Source organism: Misgurnus anguillicaudatus, chromosome 18 (assembly GCF_027580225.2).
Source record: "Misgurnus anguillicaudatus chromosome 18, ASM2758022v2, whole genome shotgun sequence".
Taxonomy (NCBI): Eukaryota; Metazoa; Chordata; class Actinopteri; order Cypriniformes; family Cobitidae; genus Misgurnus; species Misgurnus anguillicaudatus.
Genome location: NC_073354.2, coordinates 10,573,070 through 10,583,315, shown reverse-complemented (window position 1 = coordinate 10,583,315; position 10,246 = coordinate 10,573,070). Strand labels below are relative to the sequence as shown.

The 10,246-nt window shown below is 37.2% G+C and overlaps 1 long non-coding RNA gene across 1 annotated transcript; it reads right to left on the bottom strand.

Moving 5' to 3' along the window:
* Positions 1 to 426: 426 nt before the first annotated feature.
* Positions 427 to 4,359, bottom strand: LOC129429071 (uncharacterized). Its single transcript, XR_008639124.2, has 3 exons — positions 4,302 to 4,359; positions 3,890 to 3,946; positions 427 to 855 (listed from the first exon to the last, which is right to left on the bottom strand). It is a non-coding gene; the product is annotated as an uncharacterized lncRNA (long non-coding RNA).
* Between the last annotated feature and the right edge of the window lie 5,887 nt (positions 4,360 to 10,246).

Genomic DNA, 10,246 nt, shown 5'->3' with positions numbered 1-10,246 from the left:
CCTGTTAGTAACCTGTTAGAGTTCCAGTCCCTTGGATCTATACGTCTGGCTTTGTGGCCAACTGGTAATCCGGTGTACGGCAGTGGCGGGATGAATGGGAGTCAGAGATGATGATGATCCCCGTGGTGGAATGCTGGTAGTAATCCAATTCGGTTACGTGGCCAACTGGTAATCCAGTATACGACAGCGCCGGTGAAATGATTAGGATGTGCAACAGGTGAATGGAGCAGAAGGAAGAGAGATGAAATCCTGGATGACACAAGAAACCAACAAAACAAAATAGAACAAACAAACAGGCTGGAAAAGGGTCTAGACAATGGACAAGACACAAATAAACTAAAAACTAGTTTAGGGCAAAAACAATAACTAAACAATATAAGAAAACAAGAGAGCCCATGTAAAGCACTTTGAGAAGTATATAATATAAAGTTTATTATTATTATTTTAAACTTCTACAAAATAGTTATATGAATGTTATTTGGGTTCAGAATTACATAAACATAAAAAATTATGTAAGAAATTTCATTATTAGGTGAAGTATTCCTATGAAGGTTTGAGATGTCCAGAGATGTTTCTTTTTCATTTTTGAAGGAGTTAAGTGTGAAAAAATCCCATTCACTCATGGCCTGTGGTGATGACATCATCACTCACTTTAGACTTTGATGGATCGGCCACCATAACTGACACCTCAAGGTCTCAAGGAGAAACTCTGCTGCTTTAAATGGATAGATGGATGTCCAGGACTGTGAGCTGCTTTATTATGAGCAGCAATGGGAGCTCTGGGTGTCTAAATGCATGCCGACTTAAAGCGTGAAGGACGTTGATGGTCACCATTGGCCATTATAACGCTACTTTCTGTAATATAAAATGGATTACATTTTAAAGAGCATATTAGTGTTCTTGTAAGTGACATTTTTACATTGAGGTGAAGTTATAAATGCCAAAGGGGGTTATCACTCTAACAAAAAACTAGCTAATCAGAAATATTCATTGCCTGTTGTCAGGTCTGCTGACACTGCAATGGCTTACATGTTTTTAAAGGGCAAGATCTGAGAGAAAAGGCATTAGAATTTGCTTACAGACTTTAAAGGGGTCATATGATCTATTTAAAAAATAACATAATTTTGTATATTTGGTGTAATACAATGTTTTACCATGGTTTAAGATTCAAAAACATTATTTTTTACCGTATGGCCTTTTTGCAGGTAATTCACATATGCATCTCTATCTCTCTCTCTTTAAAGTGCCCATATTATGAAAAACTCACTTTTTCTGGGTTTTGGGGTGTTCTTTTGTGTCTCTTGTGTTTTCACACGCATATAAACTTGGAATAAAATCCACCCATGCTGTTTTGAGTGAGATACAGGTTTCTGAAGGTCCTCTGCCTTGAGTCTCAGGTTGCACCGTTTCAAACTCAGCTCCATTGTGACGTAACAAGCCTTGTTGTCACATTCTGTTTAAATTTAACCACCCCACTCGCAGGTCTCCACACACAAGGTAGCAAGAGAGCACGCGAGCAGTCACTTCGCTGATATCATGTCTCACCGAAATAACAGCGCTATTTGGATATTATGGATTATACTCCTGCCTACTTTTAAAAACAAAGTTTTAAGGCGTGTTTATGTGTTTAACGTTACTGGAACCTAAAGTGTAATCTCATATACGTTATACACACATACGTTATATGTGTTACAACGTAAATAGTCCTCAGATTGTAGGCAATATTATACAAGATGCTCATGTGAAATCTGATGTAAACAACAGACTATATATCTATATTTTACAGATTATACGCATTTGTGGACAAAAATGGTCATTGGATGTATTTTATTGGACTTTCGTGGATTATTCACACATCTGAACCAGACTGGATTCGATTCGTGATCATTATATCAACACAAAGGTAAGAAGTAACTTTATATTCTGCATGTCATTTGCCATTGAGAACGACGATGTGGCTGAACGCTATGTTAATTAGTTTGCAACGTGGTTTCTCCTGCAAAGCCAGTGAGCAGCTACCGTACTTTTCGAAAGTTAAAATAAATGTTTAACTGCTTTATTTTACAATTCTACATTAACTTACTAAGTAATAGTGTTTTGCCAAACTAACCAAGACCAGGCCTTACTGACCCGTCTTTTCCGACGAGCCTAACGTACCCCTGAGTCTCTATCACTTTCCCAAGATACGGTCCGGACCTCCCGCTAGCTTCTAGCAATTAGCACGTGGTCCACAAGTAGTATACATCTCCTTAGTTTCTGTAATTTCGAAAATAATGCGTGTGAAAATGTTTAATAACGGGAATATGTTAGCGTTGTCGAGGGCAAAACGAGTGTATTGTTGAGACTGCTACATCACAATTTACTCTCGAATCATTATGTGTCATACGTTTCTTCTCATGGAGTGTACTGATTAGTGATACTTAGATGGCACAATCTGAAATGCACTAAAACAGAGGCTACTAGAAATGGTTAACAATCTTTTCCTACAAGCTATTTGAGCAAACAACTTTTGAAACATGTTTTATGGAACTCATACACCTATTTAACTTGTGGAAAAGCAGTCATAAGATGGGCACTTTAAAACGCAACCACTGACTTTTAATTCTTTTGGAAGGCCAAATAAGTTACTTTTGCTTTCACAAAGAAACACATAGCATCTCCACAACATAGTGGTGGCAGCGGCAACACTACAACGATAATTGAAGCAATGCTTTTTTTCTTTGTGTAAAGATTTGGGTGGCATTATGCAAAGATAACCCCACACAATGACAGATATTTGGGGGTGTGTTTGATCAAGGTGTTTTAGGCTGGTTTGTATCAATTAACTTTTCTAGATAGAACAAAACTTGTGATTTGAGACACTAATGGTGCTTTTCCATTGCATAGTACCCCACGGTTTGGTTTGGGTCAGGTGGGCTCAGCTCACCTCACTTTAGCTTGGTTAGCTTTTTCCATCACACTTCGGAGTGGGAGGGATTATAGGTGTGACGTTATATTTGGCATTGCGCTGTCTACTGCTGTGACATCATACAATTGAGAGCGTTGTTGTACATTCCCATACATTCATTTATTTCTCAGTCCGCCACAAAATTAAAATTGGCCACCACAAATAAATGCTGCACATCATGTTTATCACTACCTCTGTATCACATGACAGTTTCTGTACAAACACCAATGGCGTCGGTCGGCCCGCTCCGCTGAGCCTCGTTTAAGTTGCATTTAAGAATATATGCGAACATGCGCATCGCGAATGTGCCGCCACGAACTGCAAGTGTGGAAAAAACTGTTGTTTCTGATTCTCAACCTGTGGATGTTTTTTATCACTAAAATGGAGTTTGGGAACTTACAGCAAAGCACAGATGACAACAGGTTTACTCGAGACAGCGCAAGCTATCACAAAGGTAAAGCTAATCTTTTACATTATAGCGATGATGCTGGTAGTGAAGCAATCTACAGTGTTTTCGTGTCACGTTTTGGTATCAGCTCGGCTCGCTTGGAACCCCGACTGAGGTGGTACTAAAAAAGTATCAGGTACTACGACCTGCACCCAGTGAATAGCCCCCAAAAGTAAGCCGACCCAAACCAAACCATGGGGTACTATGCAATGGAAAAGCGCCATAAGTTATGTGACTTTAGAGATTGTATATGTGCACAAACAGCTACATAACAAAAAAGAAAAGCATAAAATTGTATCATATGACTCCTTTAAATGTAAGTTTTGCCAACAATGTATAATTTTTCACATCTCTGCAGTTGAATTAGCTTTATATTCATATTTCATCAATTCTATATATTCGCTTGACCAATTTTCAGATGGAAGACCTCAGAAATCCTCACCATAGTAACAAACACCAATTCTCAGCAGTGTGTGCGTGTGATGAACACATACCTTTGCACCCATCTGCCCTGGCAAAAGCATCGCACTTGGCTGCCATGGCAACTGTGGCTGCAAAGGAGAAGGTCATGCTAGACAAGAGTTTGATACTCATCAACCTAATAAAACTATTATCTAAGCTGCCGTCTCCTGCTTGAAGTTTTGACTTGTGATGACATAACTTTGATATGATATGATTTTTTACAGTGTGTCTTGGTTTTTCACATATCTCTCTCCAGTGATTAAAAAAAATCTCATAATGTTTTACAAGAACTCATAACTGAGTGTGAGTAAATACGTACGTTCTAAGTTTATTACTGTGGTTTCCTTTCTAAGTGGGCGGGCCTTTGCTGAAATGCTGGAAAGAATGAGACTACAGCAATGGTCAAAAGTCAGAATCTGTGGGACTTCTAAGACAATAACTCACCTGTCAAATAAATGTCTGCAAAGACACTTCATATGTCCTCTGAAAGATGATGCAATCTGAAATAGAAATATATTAATTTAATAAAGCCCATTCATCTCATATCACTGGTGTGGCTCTTACTGTAGGTCTGACCTGTGTGGGATAAGCTTTGCTTGTGCATTTGTTTCCATTAAATCTTTCTTTAGTTCACGACTGCCACTTACTGACAAAAAGGGAGCTTTAAAAGAAAATGTTGATGTATATATTTCTGTAGTATATTGGGGTCACAAGAAGTGCTAGAGCCTTCAGAAAGTCCATCAAAATACTGTATGTTACTGATACTTACAAGTTTAACATATCAATCCTCTGTCTTTTCTATTTTTTTTCAATATTTCATGTTTTATGTGGCAAAAATCTTTGATCACCCAGTTGGGATTTATTTGGGATACACTTTAGACAAACTAAAAGTGAATTGCTTAATCAATATGATCCTGAGTCTACCTGGACAATGAGAAACAGTGTCACATTGAATTTGAATGACATGATTATGCTTTGAACTAAAACAGAAGCAATGGGGTAAAAAAAACCTCATTTGTTTTAAAGAGAATGATGTTGCTGAGCTCTGGTTTGTGCTTTACTGTCCCCCTCAAAAGTTTGTGATCTTATCCAGCTATCCCTTCCATGTCACTAAGTAAGTGAGATCTGGAGCTAAATTAGCCGACGTTATTGATTTCTCTCAGACCAATTAACCCAGACTCAGCAAAACTGACACAGATCCTCACAGACAGAGGGGTTCATTCACCCCAATACTATTTCTCTTATCCACAGTCTGTCTTCAACCGAGTAAAGATTCTACACTAATCGACAACTTCATGGCTTTCAGAAGCAGGACGACACCGAGCAATGAATTCTTCATAAAGAGAGATTGATTTTATGACAAAGCTATTTTATTTTGTCTCCTGCTTTGAAAGCATTAGTGGTATTAACATTATCCTCCTCATGAACTCAGGCAAATTGTAATTCCTAGGACTCTGAAGGTCTCACTCTTTCTAAAAAATAAAGAGTCTGACGTTGAAGATTACGAATGAAAGGAACTGCTTCATGCTTTTCAGATCTTGTCAACTACTTTCAAGAATCAACTAATCAATTTCTAATGTCATTTGGTTATATGTGACCTGGATCATAACCTGGATCATAAGTAGCACATGTATATTTGTAGAAATAGCCAAAATACATTGTATTGGTCAAAATGATCAATTGTGATTTTTTATGCCAAAAATCATTGCTATTAATTAAATGAATTATTTTATGTTCCATGAAATATATATGTTTTTATTTTCTACAGTAAATACATCAAATATGTATTTATTATTAGTAATATGTGCTTCTTAGGGCTTCATTTGGACAATAGGTTAATGTGATTTCACAGCGTAGCCTGGGCATGTTCTTGGATCAATATCATTGTGGGTTCTTCTTTCTATCAACCAATCACAAAAAAAGGATCAGACTGGGTTAGAAATTTTTTTCATCACCAACTTTATGGAGTTTGGGTTAGGGGTAGGATTTAGGTAAGGACTAGGCTATATATTTTGAAAGAATGTTGTTTCATGACCAACAAATGATGATGATACAGGAATGCTTCTTACTTGGTAAAATCACCTCGACTTGAAGAATATAAGGATACATCTGAGATGGGAAATTTGCCCCTGACACTGTAGCTGCATATCCTTTCAAAAAGTACAGATTTGTATCTAAAGAGTGCATATTAGTACCTCACAGATACATATCTGTACCTAAATGTTACATATTAGAACCTAAAGGGTACCATCTCAGTTACACCTTTCTTTGCTCAGAAAGAAAAGTATATCTTTACCTTAACCAGAACTGACCACGCCTGGGGTACAGTACATGTAACACAAATGAGAACCAAATATTTTTATTGTGTGTCATTTCCAATCAAGCTGTAAATAAGATTTAAAAGGATAGTTCAGCCAAAAATGATATTAAACCCATGATTTACTCACCCCGAAGCAGTCCGAGATGCATATGTCCATTAGACAAACACATTTTCAGATATCTTAGAAAATGTTTTAGATCTTTCAGTAAATTAAATGTGAAGTTACGGGGTCCACGTCCTTCAAGTCCAAAAAATGTGCATCCATCCTTCACAAGTTAAATCCAAATGGCTCCAGGATGATAAATAAAGTCCTTCAGACAATAATCTGCGCAGTGTTGTTGTAGAAATATCCATATTTAAAACTTTATAAGCGAAAATAACTACCTTCCGGTAGTGCCCCATCTTAGACTCCTCTGTATTCAGGAGAGAGTATAAGCATAGTGTACGCACTTTCTTAGTGACGTATGACAAATTCGGAGGGCGGGGGCACAGAGCAGCAGCAGAGAAACCTCCGTAAACTGCGCAAGCTCTCATCTTGAATGCGGACGCGACTAAGATGGCGGCGTTACCGGAAGAGAGTTATTTTCGTTTATAAAGTTTTAAATGTGGATATACAACAAAACTGTGCGGATTACCCTCAGAAGGGCTTTGTTTATCGCCGTTTGGATTTATTTTGTGAAGGATGGATGCACATTTTTTGGACTTGAAGGACGTAGACCCCATAACTTTACATTTGATTAACTGAAAGATCTAAAACATTTTCAAAAATAACTGAAAATGTGTTCGTCTGAAAAATTATGGACATATGCATCTTGGATGGCTTCGGGGTAAGTAAATCATGGGTTTAATATCATTTTTGGCCGAACTATCCCTATAATTATTTGAAATGCTAGTTATAAAAAAAACACAGAAGTTTGCTTTAGTGAAGAAAATACAAGAAGGCATTCCAGTGCCCCAGCTTTATAGGGCCCCTCTCTAACTGCCATAGAAAAGCTTGCTGGGATTGAATTTTGTTAGGCTAACATAAACAAATGCCCAGTACCATCAGATAAGGCTGCTAGGAAAACTGCCAGACACCCCTTAAACGGCAGCAAGAAAGACCTCAGTAACAGGGGGCTGCCAAATGTTGCCAGGGCTCATTCACAAAAGGTGTACATGGTTATTTGCCACAGTTTTATATTCATTGTAGAAAAATGTAAAAGATTATGATTTCTTTGCTGTAAAGAGTGTTGATGCCTTCATATCGGGAGTATGAAGGATGTCTACTCTTTCAATAGTAAGGAGATCACACAACTTCATGGTTGAGCAAATTTCTTTTTTTTTTTGCTCCGCAGAGAAAATAGCAACATGTGGGTTTGGAAAGGCGTCATGGTGGCTAACTAAAGACACTAAGTTTTTGTATAAACTATTAAAAATGACCCTCTTAGAATAATGATACAGTTTCATCAGTTCTGTCTTATGTGTCAAGAACCATGACAGGATGAGTGAAGGCAAACTCTTTTTCAATAATCTATATGACTCTGTCCTCAGGGTTAATCCATCACTCACAGGGGGCTTAATGAAAGATGGCACATTACTGAAGTTTGTTTTGATGTGGATAGGTGCTCAGGGTGGCAAGGACATTGCCAGGCTCGGGTATTTTTGAAGGCAGGCCACATCCTGGCTGACTCATCATTTCTCATCGCATCCAAAGACACAGGAACCTTTTACGCTGTGAGTCCATCTGCTTGGCAGTGTAGCCGAAAAAAGTGGGTGCAGACACCTGTACCAGCATGAGCTTACAGTGCAACGCGGCCAGACGGATCTCAGGGAAGGCATGCTGAAACCTGTGTGCACCTAAGATGAGTAGGCATCGGATCGCCACGTTCATTTATATCACGGGTTTGTCATTTCCTGCAGTCAGATTTGACCTTTGTGTCTTTCTCCTTTTTAAGACATGCAACCTGATCTTGTCCACTATATGTGTAATAGCTAAACAACTCATTTAAACTCATGATCTTCACAAGGATTACTCTCTCCCTCTCTCTCTTTCTCTCTCGCTCTCTCTCGCTCTCTCTCCTTTTTTAATGTCCCAATTTCCAACTAGCAGATTGATATTTATGTTGACTCAGTTTTTTTCAAGAAGGTTACATATAAAAGAGTTAAGGTTTGGCTGGTTAGCATTGTTCAGTTGTGATTCAAAAGCATTAAAATATACTTTTCCACATCTACTTCCTCTGACATCACAGATGGGTTTGAGAGTGTACCTGTTACACTGGGGTACCACAAAGCCTTCACCATAATCAGCATTATCATTACAACATTTTCCTAAGGCTCCATAGTATTTAGTCTTGTCTCAGAGAGTAGACATAATGGCCTCTAAAGAGGTTAAAATGGATTAGCTACACTAGCACACACCTAAATAGACAACAACAGGTGGATCCATTATCCTTTAGATTAGAGCTCAGGATGTCCTGGTCCTCCTTATAACATTTTTAATTGTTCAAATGTTTATGCCTTCTTTATTTAATGATGCTATAATTATGAAGCATTTGTTTACAAGATGTAACCTTGGGTCTTATTTCAGCAACATCATCAGGAATTCATGTTGTATCGAATTTATTGTAGGGGAGATGAAAAATCTTGGATTTGACTTGGTACCGTTTACATGACCATATCAGAAATAATTAATTTCTTTTCAAATCTTTATATTGAGGAATTCATCAGTCCCGTAATCAACCTGATCTCACAAAATACGTGAAATGAGAAAGCATCATTATCATCAATCAAGTTATCATAAGATATGAAAACAGTTAAAGTTATGGGGGCTTAAGGTACTAACTACTCATGTTAAATTAAAATAATAAACCAATGAAGTGAACTGATCACAGTATGTTACGGAGCATTTGTTTTATGTAGGCTAAATACGTTTACATTTTGCATTATTTCTTCTGTTCTTCACGTTTACAATCTTATGAAATCAGCTAAAGTAGTACCTTAGAAGTCATTTTTGATGAGGTATGTCTCTTGTGTAAAAAAATGGGAGAAAATTGATTTTTAGGCTACAGAAATTGTTCAATTAATTGAATTAGAAACACTGCAAAAAAATGACTTTCTTATTAGTATTTTTCTCTTGTTTTCAGTACAAATACAAAAATTCTTAAGTCAAGATGCATTTTCTTGATGGGCAAAATGACCTAAGAATATAAGTCTAATTTTTAGACCAAAATATCAAATGTGTGCTTAAAACAATCAAAAAAAATCTACCACTACTTAATTCAAGAAAAATATTTTTTGCATGTTTTAAGCACAAATTCACTTAAATTTATTTATTTTTTGTCTTAAAGCTAGATTTTTCTTAGGGGGTTTTGCTTATCAAGAATTTGCTTATCATCTTGTTTAAAGATTTTTTAGATATTTGTACTGAAAAAAGACAAAACTACTATTAAGTAAGAAGAAAGTCATTTTTTGCAGTGAACCCACAACAATAAAAAAAGAAAACTTTAAAAAAAAAATGTGTTCCCATTTTTTTAATTCATAGATAACAACAAATGAGATTTTAATGATTTTTCAACATTTAACTAGGAAATGTCCCCGGTTTTCATTTTAAAAATCTGGTCACCTTAGTGTAACCCAGTCATTGGGCTAATATTTGGGCCATTTTTACTGACATTTAAATGAATTCACCACTCCCGCAACACATCAACCCAAATGCTGGGTCAAATTAACTGCTGTTTGAATTTACTTCAGGTGTGAAGAGGCTGCGCTTTTTACAACAAATAAATAATACAATAAATAAATCAATATTTTATGCATAAAACCATTACTGTTTAAAAAGCAAATATGTGTGACAACAGTCCAGCAGGGGCGGATCTACCGGGGTGGCACGGGGTGGCAGTTGCCACCCTAAATAAAAGCATTGCCACCCCATATGCCACCCCAGCGCTGGTATCCTAATATATATAATATATACCCGAGTAGGCTCTTTTAACCAGAAAGGCAATGTAGTTTTTCTCTGCGTGTGTTTAGGGGTGGGAGACACATATCTGACGATGATTGGTGTGTGTGTCTTAGAGGGGGTGGGACAACC